Raw genomic sequence first — 19,568 nt, 5'->3', positions numbered from 1 at the left:
AAAATACTAAATAAATATCTTCCCATTGCATGTAAATTTCCATAAGTTCATTCAGTGTTTTTCTTTCACAGACTTCCTTATCTTTTATCTTTTAATCAGTTCACTTTTAGGCCCTTGACCATCAGTCAAGCCATTTTCCACTGCCCCATGGGTCCATATATATCTGAACCTCAGGTGACCTCTCTAGTCTCACGAAGTGGATAATCTGGTATATTGAGAGGATTTCTCTCCATGGCTGACTTTCAAAGCCATTCTTGATCAAGGTTCTAGTGCAGCCAGAGTTCATTTAAGCTTCCTCTCATGTGCTAAACTGTCTACCCATAAACTAATCTCAGCTTTTTTAACCTGATCAGTTTATTATAAGTATGGACTTAAAAAGGAGGGACTAGTATGATGGTGGGTGATGATTTGGGCATATGTATCACCTGCTCATGCAGCTTATATGTGAATTCTGGCTCTGCTATCACTTGATCCTGAATATACAACCTCCAAATAATGATAGACTGATCTTGGGCCTGCCTGATATGAACATTTGGTTCATCTGAAAGAACCCATATTGTGATGGCCAGTTGAGGTGCTGGGCTGCTTAGTACTTGGTTGTGATAGAGACACAGCATTTGAGCACACTTCATTAGTCTGTTCCCCACACAGGTGGTAATGAAACTATCTTACAGTATGTTAAATAATGCCACTTGTCTGCTTAAAACCACTCAAAATAAAATCCAAATTTACTGCCATTGAAAGGCAGCATGTAATCTGGCAATTTCATGCACCTCTGTCCTCATTTGAAACCACTGTCTTCTCTCACTCTCTTCTAACCACTCAGACCACCTTGTTATTCTTTAAATATACCAACCATGGTACCATATAAGGGTGTTTGGACTTACTGTACAATTTTTCCAGAAAATTCTTTGCTCAGGCACATACATGACTTACTCTATAACCTCATTCACATCTCTGGTCGAATGTCTTCATATCAGAGATGAATTGCTTGGCCATATTAGCTAAAGAGATGGTTCTCATACATGTAACACAATATTTCCTTAACCTTGTCTTAAATTATTTCAGAACATTCATAACCCCCTTATATATTATGTATTTATTTGCTTGTTTACATTATGGTTTTTCCTATTACATTATAAACTGCAGATATTCAAAGATTTTTGTTTGGTTTGTTTGCTGTTGTATAACAGCATCCAAAATACATGTCTGCAATATTAGGTATTCAATAAATATTTGTTGAATGAATGAATGCATGCATTTGTCATTCTTTTGGGCTGTCTACATAGCAGCCAGTTACCCTGTTAGAATATGTGAGATTAGTTCACTGCTCTGCTCAATATGCTCTAATGATCTTCCATGTTCTTCAGAATGAAATCTAAAGTCTTATTCTTAGTCTACAGGGAGCTACAGGATCTGATCACATCTTCATTACTTATCTTCTTCTGCCATACTGGCCAACTTACTGTTCTTTGAACATTTTAGGTATGCTCAGAACTCAGAGCCTTTGGACTTGATGTTTTCTATCCCTGAAATGCTTTTACTCGGTGTATGCTTCTGTTTCATCTTCTTTGGGTTTTTACTCAAATGTCACATTTTCAGGAAGACTTTACTGGTCATCTTATTGAAAATTGTGCCGGCCAAGATGGAGGCGTAGACAGACATGCTGTGTCTCTCTCCACAACTAAAAGGGAATACAATTACCTCAAAACTAGAAACAACCAGAAGTTCCAGAAAATCAAAATGCATGGAAGTCCAACAAACAAAGATATAAAGAAGAAGTACTCATCTAGACAGGTAGGAGGGGCGGAACTGGGGCAGAGAGGACACGGTGTGGTGGTGGCAGCAGCGGCAACAGCAGAAGACTGGCAGAAAGTGCAGTTACATGTTTTAAAAAGTCAGAAGGGACACCCGGGGAGCATTCCTGGCTCCTCACCAGACTGCGCAGCTCACCGTCCCAGCACCGGGGAAAATCAAACCTCATTGCTTTCAGCTGTGCAAAACAGTGGGGGTTGGGATGGAGACAGAAACTTCCAGTCTCTCCGCAGAGTCCACTTGTTTAAAGGGCCTCCACAGACCTAGAACATCCGCAGACCCACCCACTCTGGGAACGACGGCCAGGACAGCAGCTAGAGGGGTGCCAGTCTCGTGTGGAAGTAGGAGAAGTACCTGGAGGAGGGGTGAGTGCTGGGCAAGTGGCATTGTTCCTTCTCAGACTCCTCCCCTGCATACAGTGCCACAACGTGGTGGAACAGGTCTCCTGTTACTGATGAACATGTACGGCTCCACCCCTTATAAAGTAACAGGAGCAACAACTCTACCTGGGATGTGGAAGCAAGCAAACATAGGAGACTTCCGGCCAAGATGGAGGCCTAGACTGACACACTCCATCTCCCTCCACAACTAAGAAGGAATACAACTTCCGCAGAACCAGAAATCACCAGAAATACCAGAAAATAAAAGGAAATCCAATGTATGAAGTTATAAAGAAGTGGTGCTCTTCTGGATGGGTAGGAGGGCTGAAGCCAGGGAGGAGAGTTCAAGCTGTGCTGTCCACAGCACCAGCAGTGATGGAGGCAGGACAGTGGTAAATAAGCACAGACACCCATATTTAAGGGGAGCCAAGAAGCACCTGGGGAGCATCCCCAGCTGAAGACCAGACCCGTAAGCCTGCGATTCCAAAGCTGGGGAAGGCAGACCTTTATTGTCTTGGACTGTGAGGCCTGGAGGGGGTGGGGAAGGAGGAAGAGGCTCCGGGTCTCTCAGCGGAGAGTTAGCAACAGGAATCCATCTTGGATCCCCACACCCCGCAGAAAACACCACAGCATGGTGAGACGGGTCGCCCGGTTGTGACAAGTGCACGGGGCTCTGCCTCTATAGTGTAGGAGGTGTGACAGCCCTGCCCAGGAAGCAAAGGTAAACACAAAATGGTCAGGATGGCACAGATCATAATAGAGATCCAGGTGACACAGCTGACCAGACAGCAAATATCTAATCTAATGAAGCAGCAGATTGGAAATCTTTCTGAGGTACAGTTCAGAGCTTTGGTAATAAAAATGCTTACAGACCTAACAGCAGATCTTAAAGTAATTAAGGCTAGTCCTGCTGAAATGAACAAAAATACATATGAAACTAGTTGTTGAGGGTAAGAAAACCAGGGATAAAATCAACAGATTAGAACACAGTGAAGGAACAAATAGTCAACCAGTGCAGAAAGAGGAAACGAGAAGTGATAAAAATGAGGAGAGGCTCAGAAACTTATCAAATAGCTATAAGCAAGCCAACATCTGAATCATAGGTTTTCCAGAAGGTGAAGAAGGAGAACTAGAAATTGAAAAATTATGTGAAAAAATAATGAAGCAGAACTTCCCTAACTTGGGGAAGAAAATAGACTTACAGGTCCAGGAAGCACAGAGAGTTCCAAAGAAACTGGACCCAGGGAGAACCACACCAAGACACATTATAATAAAAATGTCAAAAACTAAGGATAAATAGAAAATCTTAAAAGCAGCAAAAGAGAAGAAGAGAATTCATACAAAGGGGTCCCAATAAGACTATCAGCTAATTTCTCAAAGGAAACTCTGCAGGCAAGAAGGGACTGGCAAGAAGGGACTGGCAAGAAATATTCAAAATAATGAAAAGCAAAAAATCTACAACCAGAGTAGGACAGAGAAAGTGCTTCCAAGGCAAAGTAAAACTGAAGGAGTTCATCCGATCCAAACCGCTGTTATATGAAATGTTAAAGGGACTTGTTTAGGAGAAGGAGGATCAAAACTATGAACATTAAAATGAAAACTGTATCACAACAGCCAACAACAGAAGCTAGGGAATCGAAACAAAGTAGGCAACGAGAGTGGGAAATGAATTATAGGTATGGGGAACATTTTTGGGGGAGGTCAGTGGGGAGAGGGAAGGGGGAAAGGGAGGAAGTTGGTACAGGAATTAAGAAACATAGTAGGAGGGAATGGAGTAGATAGGAAGATGTTGAGAAGAACTATATGCACAACCAACGGTCATGGACTAAGGGGGGAGGCAACTGGAGCGAGGGGGGTCACTGGGTGGAGGAGAATAAAAGGAAAAGAAATTGGGACAACTGTAATAGCATAAACAATAATGCATATTTTTTAAAAAAGAAAAATATTGTAATATTTCTCTATGTCTTTTCCACTGCTTTATTTTTCTTCCTAGCAATTATAAACATCTAATACAATAATATATTTTATATATAAAATTGTATTAAATATAACACTGCATATTTTATTACATGTTTCTTGTTTCTGTCCCTTCACTGCACTATAAGTTCAATAAGAGCAGGGTTTTTTTCTTTTTTTCTTTTTTGACAGTGCTACGTTCTCAACACTGAGAACATTACCTGCCATATGGTAGGCATTTATTACATATTTATGGCATGAAGAAATTCAATTTCTAAAGACAACAGTGTTAGTAAGTTTAGTAGCATAAGCCAGTGTCTAGGGTGTGTGCCTTCCTGTGTTTGTTTCCAGTAGCACAGGCAATTGCATTGACAGTAGTAGTGGGTTCATCACTGGACCAATTATGTGGCACAATTTTTTTGACTACTTATTTTTTATGCCAGATTCTCTGGTCTTTTTTTTGGATTTTGAGATTTGCTCAATATCTTTCAATAATCCTTTTTTATACTTAACTAGCCAAAGTTAGTTTCTGTTGATGTATCTAAGACTATTAACTCATATAGACATAAGAATTACTCTAGCAAGGATTAGTTGCACCAACATATATTCGCCAAAATACAGGAAATCTGGAATTGTTTTCTGGTTTGTTTGCAATGAAAAGCAGTGAAAGTCAAGATAGTATTAAGAGATGAGATCCATTGGGTCTAATAGTGTAATTATTTCTCCATTGGAAATCTGTGTATCAGCAGAGCCCAAAGCTCTAGGGCTGAGAGGAAAAAAATTATAGATTCCAAAGAAAATGAAGGTTTCAAGGCAAGTTGCTCTATCATGGAATATATAACCCACTAGATCAATGGGTAACATAAAAAACACCTATGGTAAATTGAAATGCAGGATAGATTTTGGGATGAGCCTCCTCTAATGAGGAGAAACACAATGCAGACTTAAGGTATGTTATAACAAAGCTATCTTTTCTTTGGCAAATCACCTTTCTCCTTTTGAAAAACAGCTCTTAGCTTACTGATCTGGGATCTGATAGAGACTAAAAATCTTACCATAGACATTGAGTACCTATATACCTGAACTAGCTATCATGAGCTAGGTGTTATTTGATTCACTAAGTCATAAACTTGGAAAGCATTCCATCATTTAGTGGAAGTAACGTACACATGATTAGACTTGAGCGGGTACTGTAGGCATAATTAATTTGTATGAACAGGTGATTCACATTCCAAATATGCCTATTTTGATTCGATTGTCATTTTCCTTGTAAATGATACCTTTGACATCCTGAATATTCCTGATGACCAACTAACTAAAGAAAAAAAAGAGCTTGGTTTCTGAATAGCTGTGAATGATGTGCTGATGCCATGTAAAATGTGGACTACTGCAGTATTACAAGCTCACGTACAGGTTTCCCTAAAAGACAATGATGAAGAAAATTTCTTCCAGCTGACTGAAACTCATGCTGTGTATCTCATTGTCCACTTTACCTGGAAGGATATATGGCCTGAGGTGTAGATCATTACTTATTCATGAGTAGTGGATAATGGTTTGACTGGATGATCAGAGTCTGAAAGAATAAGGCTGGAGGACTGGTGAAAATGAAGTATGAATAAGAGTTTTCTACATTGACCTTTCAGAATGGACACCAAGCATGAGAATTTTTGTGTTCCATGTAAATATTCTACCAGAGTCATTCTTAGCAGAAAAGGTTTTCAATAATCATCGAAAAATGATCTTCCCTTATAATTACAGAAGTGATTCTTTTTTTACACACCTCATATACTTTATTGCTGATTTATTTGTTTTTCACATATTGTGAATATCTTAATAGCAGTAAGTAAATATCTTGTTTATTTTGTGGTAGAATTTTTATTGTTCTTTTTTTTTCATTTATTTTTCGTTTTTTTTTTTTTCATTTTATTTTATTTTTCTTTTCTTTTTTTTTCTTTTTGGTTTTTCAATTACAGTTGTCCCATTTTCCCCCCATTGCTCCCTCGACCCAGCCCATCCCTTCTCCCACAGTCATATCCCTCCCCGTTGTCCATGTCCATAAGTCACTTATACATGTTCCTTGACTAAATCCTTCCCTTAATTATCCGCCTTCTCTCCCTCTCCCCTCTTCCCTATTGACTGCTATTCAACTCTTTATCATATTCAGTTCATTTGTTTGTGTTGTTTAATTTCCTGTATTAGGTGATATCATATGGTATTTTGCTTTCTTTGCCTAGAGTATTTCACTAAGCATAATTCTCTCTAGTTCCATCCATGTTGTCTCAAATGGCAGGAGTTCCTTCTTTCTCTCTGCTACATAGTATTCTATTGTGTAAATGTACCACAGTTTTGGGATCCACTCATCTACAGGTGGGCACTTAGCCTGTTTTCAGTACTTAGCTATTATAAACAGGACTGCTATGAACAAAGGGGTGCATAAGTTTTTTGAAATAGGGTTTTAGGATTTTTTGGGTACAATCCTAGCAGTGGAAACGCTGGTTCAAAAGGCAGTTCCATTTTTATTTTTTTGAGGTAATTCCATACTGCTTTCCATAGTGGCTGCACCAGTCTGCATTCCACCAACAGTGCAGTAGGGTTCCCGTTTCTCCACATCCTCGCCAGCATTTGTTGTTTGTTGATTTGTTGATGATGGCCATTCTCACTGGTGTAAAGTGGTATCTCATTGTGGTTTTTATTCGCATCTCTCTGATGGCCAATGATGTTAAGCATTTTTTCATGTGTCTATGAACCTTCTGTATGTCCTCTTTAGAGAAGTGTTTGTTCAGGTCCTTTGCCCATTTTTTAACTGGGTTGTTTGATTTCTTGATGTTGAGTCGTATAAGCTCTTTATATATTTTGAAGATCAGTCCCCTGTCTGTGATATCATTGGCAAATATGTTTTCCCATATGATTGGTTTCCTTCTCATCTTGCTGATATTTTCTTTTGCTGATCAGAAACTATTTAGTTTGATGTAGTCCCATTTGTTTATTTTTTCCTTTATTTCTCTTGCCTTAAGAGATGTATCCGATAAGATATTGTTACATGGGATATCTGAAATTTTCCTGCCTATGTTTTCCTCTAGGACTATTATGGTGTCACCGCTTACATTTAAGTCTTTGATCCATCTTGAGTTTATTCTCGTTTGTGATGTAAGTTGGTGGTCTAGTTTCATTATTTTGCACGTCCCTGTCCAGTTTTCCCAGCACCATTTGTTAAAGAGGCTCTTCTCACTCCATTTTATGTTCCTTCCTCCTTTATCAAATATTAGTTAACCCTAGAGGCCTGGGTTTATTTCTGGGCTCTCTATTCTGTTCCACTGATCTATTCTTATGCTAGTACCAGACTGTTTTGATCACAGTGGCTTTGTAGTATTGTTCGATGTCTGGTATCGTGATTCCTTCTGCTGTGTTCTTCTGTATCAAGATTGCTTTTGCTATTCGCGGTCTTTTTTGGTTCCATATGAATTTTTGGAGTATTTGATCTAGGTCAGTGAAATATGTCATTGGTATTTTAATAGTGATTGCATTGAATCTGTAAATTGCTTTGGGTAGTATGGCCATTTTGATGATGTTGATTCTTCCCATCTAAGAACATGGTATTTGCTTCCATTTACTTATATCTTCCTTAATTTCTTTCGTCAATGTTGCGTAATTTTCAGTGTACAGGTGTTTTATCTCTTTGGTTAAGTTTACTCCTAGGTACTTTATTTTTCTTGTTGCTATAGTAAATGGTTTTTTTTTTTTTTTGTCTCTGTCTGTGATATTTTATTGTTGGTGTACAGAAATGCCTGAGATTTCTGTATATCTATTTTGTACCCTGCTATTTTGCCAAATTCACTTATATCGAGTAGTGTTTTAGTGGAGTTTATAGGCTTTTCTAGGTATACTATCATGTCATCTGCATATAGTGATAGTTTTATTTCCTCTTTCCCAATTTGGATGCCTTTTATTTCTTTTTCTTGTCTGATTGTTGTGGCTAGGACTTCCAACACTATGTTGAATAGAATTGAAGAGAGTGGACAGCCTTCTCTAGTTCCTGATTTCAGGGGGAATGCTTTCAGGTTTTGTCCATTGAGTATGATTTTGGCTTCAGGCTTCTCATATATAGCCTTGATTATGTTAAGGTATGCTCCATCTATTCCCATTTTGCTGAGTGTTTTCATCATAAATGGGTGTTGTACTTTATCAAATGCTTTTTCTGCATCTATTTATATGATCGTGTGATTTGTGTCTTTCATTTTGTTTAGGTGATGTATTATATTTATTGATTTGCAAATATTAAACCATCCTTGCATCCCTGGGATGAATCCCACTTGATCGTGGTTTATGATCTTTTGGATGTATTGCGGGATCCTGTTTGCCAATATTTTATTGAGGATTTTAGCATCTATGTTCATCAGTGGTATTGGCCTATAGTTTTCTTTCTTTGTTGTGTCTTGACCAGGTTTTGGGATTAGGGTAATACTGGCTTCATAGAAAGAGTTTGCGATTTTCCCCTCTTCTTGAATTCTTTGGAATAGTTTGAGGAGGGTAGGAGTTAGTTCTTCCCTAAATGTTTTGTAAAATTCGCCTGTGAAGCCATCTGGTCCAGGGCTTTTGTGTGCAGGGAGATTTTTGATTACTGTTTCAATTTCCTTCTTTGTTATTGGTCTGTTGAGACTTTCTACTTCTTGATTCAGTTTTGGAAGGTTATATGTTTCTAGAAATTTGTCCATTTCTTCTAGGTTGTCAAATTTCTTGCCATACAGTTGTTTGTAGTAATTTCTTACAATTGTTTTTATTTCTGTGGTATGAGTCGTGATTTCTCCTCTTTCATTTCTGATTTTGTTTACTTCGGTCTTCTCTCTTTTTTTCTTGATGAGGCTGGCTAGAGGCTTGTCGATTTTATTTATTTTTTCGAAGAACCAGCTCCTAGTTTTGTTGATTTTTTGGATTGTTTGTTTAGTCTCTATGTCATTTAATTCTGCTCTAATCTTGATGATTTCCTTCCTTCTTCTTGCCCTAGGCTTTGTTTGTTGTTGTTGTTCTTGTTATTGTAGCTTTAGGGTTAGATTTTTTATTTTAGCTTCTTCTATCTTTTTCAGATATGCCTGTATTGCTATGAACTTCCCTCTTAGGACTGCTTTTGCTGTGTCCCATATGTTTTGGGCTGTTGTGTGTTCATTGTCAGTAGTTTCTAGAAATTTCTTGATTTCCTCTTTGATGTCATTGTTAATCCAGTCATTGTTTGATAGTGTTTTATTCAGTTTCCATGAGTTTGAGTGTCTTGATTTTTTTCTCTGAGGTTGATTTTTAGTTTCAAGGCATTGTGGTCTGAAAAGATACTTGATATGATTTCAATTTTCTTGAATTTTTTCAGTCTTGTTTTGTGTCCTATCATGTGATCTATCTTTTGAAATGTCCCATGTGCATTTGAAAAGAATGTATATTTTGTTTCTTTGGGGTGCAAAATTCGATATATATCAGTTAAGTCCATGTGGTTTAGTGTGTTTTTCAGTGCCTGTATATCCTTGGTGTTTTTTTGCTTCGATGATCTGTCTATTGTTGATAATGGAGTGTTGAAGTCCCCTACTATGAGTGTGTTGTTGTTAATATCCTTCTTGTGGTCTTATAGTATTTGCTTTATGTATTTGGGTGCTCCTATGTTGGGTGCATATATGTTTATCAGTGTTATATCTTCTTGATCGATTGTTCCTTTAAGTATTATGAAATGTCCTTCTTTGTCTTTTTTTATTGCCCTAGCTTCGAAATCTGTTTTGTCTGATATGAGGACTGCTACCCCAGCTTTTTTTTCAGGTCCATTTGCTTAGAGTATTTTTTTATATCCCTTTACTTTCAGTCTGTGTAAATCTTTTGTTTTGAGGTGTGCTTCTTGTAGACAGCAAATATGTGGGTCCTGTTTTCTTATCCATTCCGTTACCCTATATCTTTTACTTGGATCATTTAATCAATTTACATTTAACGTTATTATTTACATTTATTTATTCATTTTCCTTTGTACCTCTGTTCCTCTCCTCTTTTTTTCTCTCCCTTTTTCTTAGAACATTCCCTTTAGCATCTCTTACAATGCTGGTTTGGTGGAGATGTATTTTTTTAGTATACCTTTGTCTGAGAAACTCCTTATTTCACCTTCTACTTTGAATGAGAGCCTTGCTGGGTAGAGTATTCTTGGTTGTAGGCTTTTGTTTTTCATTGCTTGAAATATTTTTGACCATTCCCTTCTGGCTGGTAGTGTGTCTGTTGAGAAATCGGTCGATAGCCTTATCGGAGCTCCCTTGTATGTTATTTGCTGTTTTTCTCTTGCTGCTTTTAGGATTCTCTCTTTGTCTTGGAATGTTGCCATTTTAACTATGACGTGCCTTGGAGTGGGTTTTTGGGGGTTCCTCTTCATTGAACTCTCTGTGCTTCCTGGACTTGCATAACTTTTTCTCTCATCAGGTTGAGAAATTTTTCTGTCACTATTTCTCCTATCAGTTTTTCTATTCCTTGTTCTTCTGATCCCTCTTTGATTCCAATGACTCTGATATTGTTCTTCCTTATGCTATCCTGTATTCCCTTACCTCTTCTTCATACCTTTTCAATCTTTTTTCATTTTGCTATATCATCTAATAATTTTTTTCTACATTATTTTCTAACTCACTAATCAGATCCTCTGCTTCGTTTAGTCTGCTTTTGACTGATTCTACTGTGTTTTTCAGTTCAGAGATTGCATTCTTCATTTCTTCCTCATTTCTGTTGATCGTTTCTATGTCTTTTTTTATGCTGCTGTAGTTCTCTACAAGTTCCCTGTAATTTTCTTGGAGCTGTTGGTAAGTTCCTTGGAGGTTGTCATAGTTGTTTTTTAGGTTGTTGAGTATATTGAGCTTCTTCACCACCATTGTTTTAAAATCCGTGTCTGACATTTGGGCTATGTCTATTCCATCTACCTCTCTTTCTGGGGATTCCTCTTTTCTTTTCATTGAGAGGTTGTTTCTGCGTCTTACCATGTTGGATTCTTCTTGTTAGTTTTTGTTATTTGGATTTGTCTGCTTTGCCTTCCCACCTTTGTGGTATGAGATTCTTTATGGTAGATCTGTGGGTTTCAGTGGTGCAGTTCCTTGATCTCCTGAGCCTGATGTTCTTGGGGAACCCTTTATGTTGTTTGTTTATGGTGTCTGGTTATATTTCAGTTGCTCTTTGGTAGGATCTTCCTTCTGGCTAGTTGATTGCGAGTCACTCTACCCAGTTTGTTTTGAGTTCTTTTGTGGAGATGCTGTGAAAAACAGAAACACAAAGCCCAGGCAGGAGACCTTCACCCTCAAACATATCCCCCACCCTCTATCCCACAATCGTCAGCCAACGAGCAGTATTAATATAAATGTAGAGAGATTAGAGCTTTTATACTATAGGAAGTATAGATAAGAGTTGTTTTTAGGGAGAAAAGATATTATTTTTTTTGAGAGAGGAGATAATAGATTAATAATAGTTGAGACTGTGCAAGACAGTAGGTAATATTTACATTGTATATTAATAACTATAGAAGAAACAAGGAAAGAGTGCAGAATATAGTAGGAGAGTGGAATTGTATAGTATTGGATTTATATAGTAGTTATATTCTATTTATTTAGAGTGAAAGGGAGGCTAAACTAGACCCACAAACCAATAAACAACAATTAAAGAAGAAGGATGAGAAGGAGAGATTGTATGAAACAAATTAGAGATGTAATTATTTTTTTCCTCTTTCAGGAAAAAAAAAAACAAGGACTGTTTTTATTCAGTTCAACCTTTGTGTGTCATCTTCTTTTTCTGCATCCTCAGCTGGTCTAATGTGGTGGGTCAGAGGTTCCTAATCCTTGCAGCAGTGGTGTGCGTGCGGTGGCCGGCACTAGCTGTGGTGCCCCTGCGCGTGAGGCACCTGAGAGCCCCCTTCAGGCCTGCCAAGCCACTCCCCGGGAGTTGGTCTCTGGCCTCCTAGGGCTGGGCCCCGGACACTCATGCACAGTGGAAGTGAGTGATTTGCGGGTTCTTTTGCGCTCGCGCACATGTGCACACCCATGTGCGCTCAAAGTGGCCGGGGAGCTAGCCTCAGGCCTGCAGCGCCACGTTCTCGGAGTTGGTCTCTCGCCTCTTAGGGCGGGGCCCCGAACACTTATGCTCACTTGAAGTGAGTGTCTGTGAATTGCTGCTGCCCTCTCTTCCAACGCTGCAGCCCCCCACACTTCTTGCGCCTGCCTGGGCAGGCCTGAGCAGAGCCTGAGCAAGTGCTCTGCGCTCTGGCCTGGCACTCTGGCCTGGAGCCCACTGGAGCTGGCCAGGGGCGACTGCGCACAGTCTTCTGTGTGTTCCATGGGCCCTCTCTGCACCAGTTGGGACACTGATCTTATGTCCGTTGGGGTGTGTCTGAGGGGCACCTGGATGTGCAGCTCTGCGCACCTGGGCCAGTGACTGAGGGCACTTCCCTATGTGTGCCCGCATGACCCAAGAGGAGGGTTGGGGAGTGGGTGAGCGCACTTCTGCGCCTGCACTCCTCAAGAATGTCCTATCAGCCCCAAAATTTCTCCCCCTCTCCACAGTTCACAAGAGAAAAATACAAAGGAAAAATTATGTTTTCACTTGCACAACAGCACGCTGTCTCCCATCTTCCAGTGTCAATGCCACCTGGTCGAGTCCTGTCTCTGCCAGTGGGCAGAGATCCGCTTTCGTCCTGACTCCCCTCTGAGGAAACCTGTGGTCGCCAAAAAGCCTTTGTGTCCTTCCAGCCACAGCTCACGCAGCCACCCCAGTCAGGAATCTTGTTTCATCCCTTTTTCTTCTGCTATCCTCACTAAACAGGTTGTTCCCAGATGGTTTTTCTCTAATCCAGCAGTGCCAAGGCTTGACTCCCGCCAGTGTCCAGCTGTTCACTGAGATGTTCTGTCTGCAATTAGTCCAAACTACCGACGAGTCTCAGGAGCCTAAGAACACAGCCTCCCCTCACTTGTCCACCATCTTCCCTCTCCAGAAATTTTTATTGTTCTATTTCTATCTTCTAGTAAATGCCTGTCATACAGCAGGCATGCAATACATGTTTGAATGGACAAATAAAGACACTGTGCTAAACAAGTATATGTTTTATTTTCTCATTCAGGTTGGATAATTTCCATAAAATATTGATATTCAAATTGATTTAATTGTTTCTTGTGTCTGGGTTATTTTCCCAGTCTACCTAGTCCTTTCTCAATGGGTTATTATACAGTGACAGCTGTGGTGGCAGGAATAATATAAAATTTCTCTCATCAGGATTGGCCTACTGAGTTGCCCATTAACCTACCATAGCAACTGTTCCTGAGCCCCAATACAGTCAGCTACCTAGTAACAGGTACTTACAGTAGTTTTCAATTTTTCTTGCTGGAATACAATGTTGTGGTATACTTTCTTTGCCCAACATACTTCTGCTAGTACCCTCATCCATATATTTTATGCCATATAAACAAAGTATCCCACATACTATTCCTTCAACCAAAGAGCTCACCTTTTAGCAAAAGTAGCAAGACAATAAATTGGCTGATCCCCATGTGATTCACTGGTCTTTTCACACTAAAGCAGATTTTGTCTCAGTCACTGTGCCAGCTGAGAGTTGATCATGTGAGGTTCAGGTACACTTTTATGGGATGCATAGAAATATTTGATCAACTTCTGGCCAAGATGGAGGCTTAGATGGACACGCTCAGTCTTCCTCTACAACTAGAAAGGAATACAACTACCTCAAGACAAAAGATAACCAGAAATTCCAGAAAATAAAACTACATGGAAGCCCAACGTATAAAGGTATAAACCAGCGGTGCTCACCTGGATGGGTAGGAGGGGAGAAATCAGAACAGGAACACGGTGCTGTTTGCAGTAGCAGCGGGGAGGGTGGCAGGGGGAGCAATCCTGGCTGCCGTTCAGCCCCGATTGTTTGTGACCCCAACGCGGAGAAAGGCAGCCCCCCCATTGCATCAGACGGTGAGGCCCAGAGGGCAGGACGATGGATCCTGGTCTCCCAACAGAAAATAATGGCAGGAATCCATCTTGGACCCCCACTCCCACACAAAGCACCGCAGCGTGGAGAAAACGGTTGGGATCACTTCTGGCCACCAGATAATGATGAGTACATGGAGCTCCGCCCCCCACAACCTTCCCAGGAAGCAGAGCAAAACACAAATCTGTCAAAATGAAGGAGACAACGATTGAAATCCTAGTGACACAGCTCACCAGGCAACAGATGAAGAATCTGACAGACGAACAAATAAGAACCTTTCAGAGGCTCAGTTCAGAGCTATTGTTATAAGGTGGCTTACAGAATTAACAAAAGATTTGGAACAGGACAGGAAAGGAAAGAAAGCCACTCATACTGAAAAGAATAAAAACACATACAAGACAAGTGGTGAGGAAATAAAATCCAGAGATCAAATCAACAAACTGGAACATAGAGAAGGAACAAACAGTCAACCAGTGCAGAAAGAGGGAACAAAAAGTAAGGAAAGTGAGGAGAGAATCATAAACCTCTGGGGCAGCTATAAGAGATAGAACATTCAGATTATAGGATTGCGAGAGGCTGAAGAAGAAATACTAAAAATTGAAAAATTATGTGAAAAAAATAATGAAGCAGAACTTCCCAAACTTGAGGAAGGAAATAGACTTACAGGTCCAAGAAGCACAGAGAGTTCCAGAAAAACTGGACTCAGGGAGAACCACTCCAAGACACATTATCATCAAAATGTCAAAAATTAAAGATAAAAAGAGAATCTTAAAAGCAGCAAGAAAGAAGAAAAGAATCATGTACAAAGGAGTCCCAATTAGACTATCAGCTGACTTCTCCAGGAAGACCCTGCAGGCAAGAAGGGACTGGCAAGAAATATTCAAAGTAATGAAAATAAAAAAACCCTACAACCGTGAATACTCTATCCAGTGAAGCTGTCATTCAGAATAGAAAGGCAGAGAAAGTGCTTCCAGGACAAAATAAAACTGAAGGAGTTCATTAGATCCAAACCACTGTTATATGAGATGTTAAAGGGACTGGTTTAGAGGAAGGAGGATCAAAACTATGAACATTAAAATGAAAACTGCATCACAACAACCAACAACAGAAGCTAGGGAATCAAAACAAAGGCAAACTAAATAGGCAACAAGAGTGGAAAAAGAACTATAGGTATGGGAAACATACTGCGGGGAGGTCAGCAGGGAGGGGGAAGAGGGAGAGGGAGGAGATGGTATAGGAATTAAGAAGCATAGTAGGAGGGAATGGAATAGACAGGAAGAGGTTGAGAAGAGCTATATGCACAACCAATGGACATGGACTAAAAGGGGCGGACAACTGGAGGGAGTGGGGCCACTGAGGGAAAGGGAGCAGAGGGAAGGAAAATTGGGACAAGTGTAACAGCGTAATCAATAAAACATATTAAAAATTATTGCAAAAAAAGAGAAATATTTTATCAATGTATGATACAGCTTCTCTCAAAGTCATATTCCATAGATCTAGAGAAAGTGGAAATGGTACTATTTTCTCTTTATTTCACCAATTTATAATCACTTATATAGCAACTTTAGGTTTTGCTGATTGAAAGAGCTTAACACTCAAAAAGGAAAGTTTCCTCTACGGGGTACAATAATGGTCACACTGAATTGAAAAGTGAAATATTAACTGACAATTTCAGGTCCCTTATTTATATTAGATGAACAGGCCAAAAAATGGCATTGCATTATTAACTTAATTAAGGTTGCTTTTACACAGCTGAAGTAGAGAGAATTAGAATCCCTGGGGGTACACTTAATGTCTAGTGACCAGTGGTAACAGAAAAATAGCAACCCTAATCAAGCAAAACCAGTAGGTTTAGATCTTTCATCTGACTTCAGAGCGCTAGAAAGTTCAAGTGCTGGCTGAGAAAAAAAAAGATGAATGGAAATAGAAGAAAGAAATATTTAATACTCACTGTGGCCTTGTGATTAGATGTAGAAAACAGGACTAGAGCATCAATCCATATTATTTTCCTCACTGTGTTATATACATTTGTACATTTTAACTAATTTTCTTCTGCATTCCCCAGTATTTTTAGGTGTGTTAGTAATCATTAAAATGATGGGGTGTCTTGATTACTAAATTTACCAGTTAGAAAATTGAGACGGGGCTATGATACAAAAGAAACAACAAAAGCCATTACAAAGACATTATGCATTTAGAGCTGGATAAAATAAATGATAAGAACTTTTGGTTGATACCTTGTATTAATTAATTTGAACTGCTATAACAAATTATCATTAAACTGGGTGGCTTGTAAACTGCAAAAATTTATTGATTATAGTTCTGGAGGCTGGAAGCCCTTAGATAGCAAATTTGGTGTCTTGTAAGAGCCAGATTTCTCATGATGGATGTCTTCTCATTGTGTCCTCACATGGTGGACAAGGACAGGGAGCTTTCTTGAGCCTCTTTTATGAGGGTTCTGCCCTCATGTCTTAATCATTTTCTAATGGCCCCATCTTCTAATATCATCCTGAGAGTTAGAATTTCAACATATGAATTTGGGGGGGGGACATAAACATTTTAGTCCATTGTATACCTTCTGTAGAGATAGTGCAGTTTTCATTGCATAAGGAACTGCATTGTATCACATAAGAATGTGGTGTAATGCAGGGGTTTGGGACCTTGAGAAAGTTATTCCATCTTTCTGTGCCTCAGTTTTCTCACTGGTAAAATAGGAAGCATATAGTGCTCACTTCGGCAGCATATACACTAAAATTGGAACAATACAGAGAAGATTAAAATGACTCCTGAAGAAAGATGATGCATTTGTGAAAGTCCATATTTTTTAAAAACAAAGAAAAAAAAGTAAAATAGAAAGAATATATTACTTACATCATAAACTTTAGTGAGTATTAAGTGACTATATGTGAAATGCTTAGAAAAATACCAAGCGTAAAGTAAGAACTATGCAATGTTAGACAAAATAAGGTTTGGGAAGAACGCTGCATGCTCATGTTAGGTAGCTGAAGGAGTAAACCATGGCATTTGGAAATTATGTTTTGGTTACTCAGGATCTAAGCTTGCCTTCCTATGTTTAGGGAATCCTCCACTATAGGCAGGCAAAGCTAACTTACCTCTTATAGAAACAGCAAAGTCAAGGTACAGTACTTGCTCTCTCAGCCTGTGTAGCTAGGAATTGGGCACATAACTTAAACCTTTTTAAATCAAGTGATTCTCCCAAAGAAACATGGTAAAATTCATTTTGGCAGGGGTAAAAGCAGTGATTGCAGCTATGCCCAGTCTCTAGAGGGCTAGAGGCAGTGAATGCTCCTGAGAGCAAAATTCCAGTGCTTTCATCAGTGGTACATATAATGAATGCTGTGTGGCCCCTTTTGTACCAGCAGTAATGTTTCCACTCAACGAACTCTGCAGTGTGATTAAGGGCAATTTTATTCATTATACACTATATAAGTCCAGTATTTAGGCCACTCTAAAGATATTGAACATATAACAAACATATTTTTATTTTTATTATCTCTTAATAGAAATAATTTTATTTAGACAAAAGTGAACTTTGTTACTTATGATTCAGATCACTGGCTTATAATACATTTCAGTTGTTCAATTTAATGAATATTTTAAAATTAAAATGTGTTCTACATTCCAGTACAAGTGATTGGAAAAAATATAATGTTTGAGAAGATATTTACCTTTACCAAATTACAAAGTTTATTTTTTTCTCTTTCCCGCTCATTTTCTCCCACCAGGTGTGCTTTGGATCCATTTTTTTTTTTAAATTTATTTTTATTATTTTTCTATTAGAGTTGTCCCACTTTTTCCCCCTTTGCTCTCCACCCACCCAGCTCACCCCTTCTCCCACAGTCAATTCCCACACTGTTATCCATATCCATGGGTTATTTATACTAGCTCCTTGACTAAACCATTCCCCTACTAACCCACTTCTCTCCCTCCCCACCTCCCCCCTAGTAACTGTTACTCTGTTCCTTGTTTACATGCCTCTGATTCAATTTTGCTCATTTGCTTGTGCTGTTCATTAGTTTCCTGTACTAGGTGTTATAATATGGTATTTCTCTTTTGTAGCCTGGATTATTTATCTAAAAATAATTCTCTCTAATTTCATCCATGTTGTCGCAAATGGTAGGAGTTCTTTCTTTCTGATGCATAGTATTCCATTGTGTAAATGTACTACAGTTTTTTAATCCACTCATCTACAAATGGGCACTTAGGCTGTTTCTAGCACTTGGCTATTGTAAATAGCACTGCTATGAACATAGGGAGGCATAAGTTATTTGAATTGGGGTTTCAGGATTCTTCAGGTATAATCTTAGCAGTGGAATTACTGGTTCAAAAGGCAGTTCCATTCTTAGATTTTTGAAGAAATTCCATACTGTTTTCCAAAGTGGCTGCACAAGTCTGCATTCCACCAAAAATGCACTAGAATCCCCTTTTCTCCACATCCTCATTAGCACTTGTTTGTTTATTTGTTCATGATGGCCATTCTGACTGGTGTAAAGTGGTATCTCATGGTAGTTTTTATTTGCATCTCTCTAATAGCAAGTGAGGTTGAGCATTATTTCATATGCCTATGGACCCTATGCATATTCTCCTTGGAGAGGTGTTTGTTCAGGCCCTTTGCCCATTTTTTAATAGGGCTGTCTGTCTTCTTGGTATTAACATATGTGAGTTCTTTATATATTTTGGAGATCAATCCCTTGTCTGAGGTATCATTGGCAAATATGTTTTCCCATATGGTTGGTTCCCTTTTCATCTTGCTGATATTTTCTTTTGCTGAGCAAAAACTCTTTAGTTTGATGTAGCCCCATTTGTTTATTCTTTCCTTTATTTCCCTTGCCTTAGAAGATGTATTGGTGAAAATATTGCTATATGGGATACCTGAAAGTTTTCAGTCTATGTTTTTCTCTAAGACTTTTATGGCGTCATGGCTTACATTTAAGTTTTTGATTCATCTTGCGTTTATTCTGGTGTGTAGTATAAGTTGGTGGTCTAGTTTCATTTTTTTTTTTTTTTGCAAATCCCTGTCCAGTTTTCCCAGCACCATTTGTTTAAGAGGCTTTTCTCATTCCATTTTTATGTTCTTTCCTTTTGTTGAATATTAGTTAACCATATAGACTTGGTTTTATTTTTGGGCTCTATATTCTTCTCCATTGATTTATATGTCTGTTCTTACGCCAGTACCAGACTGTATTCATTACTGTGGGGTTGTAGTATAGTTTAATGTCAGTTATTGTGATTCCTCCTACTCTGTTCCTCCGTCTCAAGATTGCTGTGGCTATTCAGGGTCTTTTTTTGGTTCAATATAAATTTATGAACTATTTGTTTTAGGTCTGTGAATTATGTCATTGGTATTTTAATAGGGATTGGGTTGAATCTATAAATTGTTTTGGGAAATATAGACATTTTAATGATGGTGATTCTTTCCA

General features: G+C 38.8%; 1 pseudogene; it reads left to right on the top strand.

Annotated features, from left to right (window-relative positions):
• The first annotated feature begins 16,851 nt into the window (after positions 1-16,851).
• Positions 16,852-16,952, top strand: LOC149991124 (U6 spliceosomal RNA; annotated as a pseudogene).
• The last annotated feature ends 2,616 nt before the right edge of the window (positions 16,953-19,568 follow it).

This window comes from Furipterus horrens, unplaced genomic scaffold (assembly GCF_987537825.1).
Source record: "Furipterus horrens unplaced genomic scaffold, mFurHor1.1.pri manual_scaffold_17, whole genome shotgun sequence".
NCBI classification, from domain to species: Eukaryota; Metazoa; Chordata; class Mammalia; order Chiroptera; family Furipteridae; genus Furipterus; species Furipterus horrens.
Note: the sequence above shows the minus strand (reverse complement) of the source record. Positions and strands in the feature narration are given on the sequence as shown.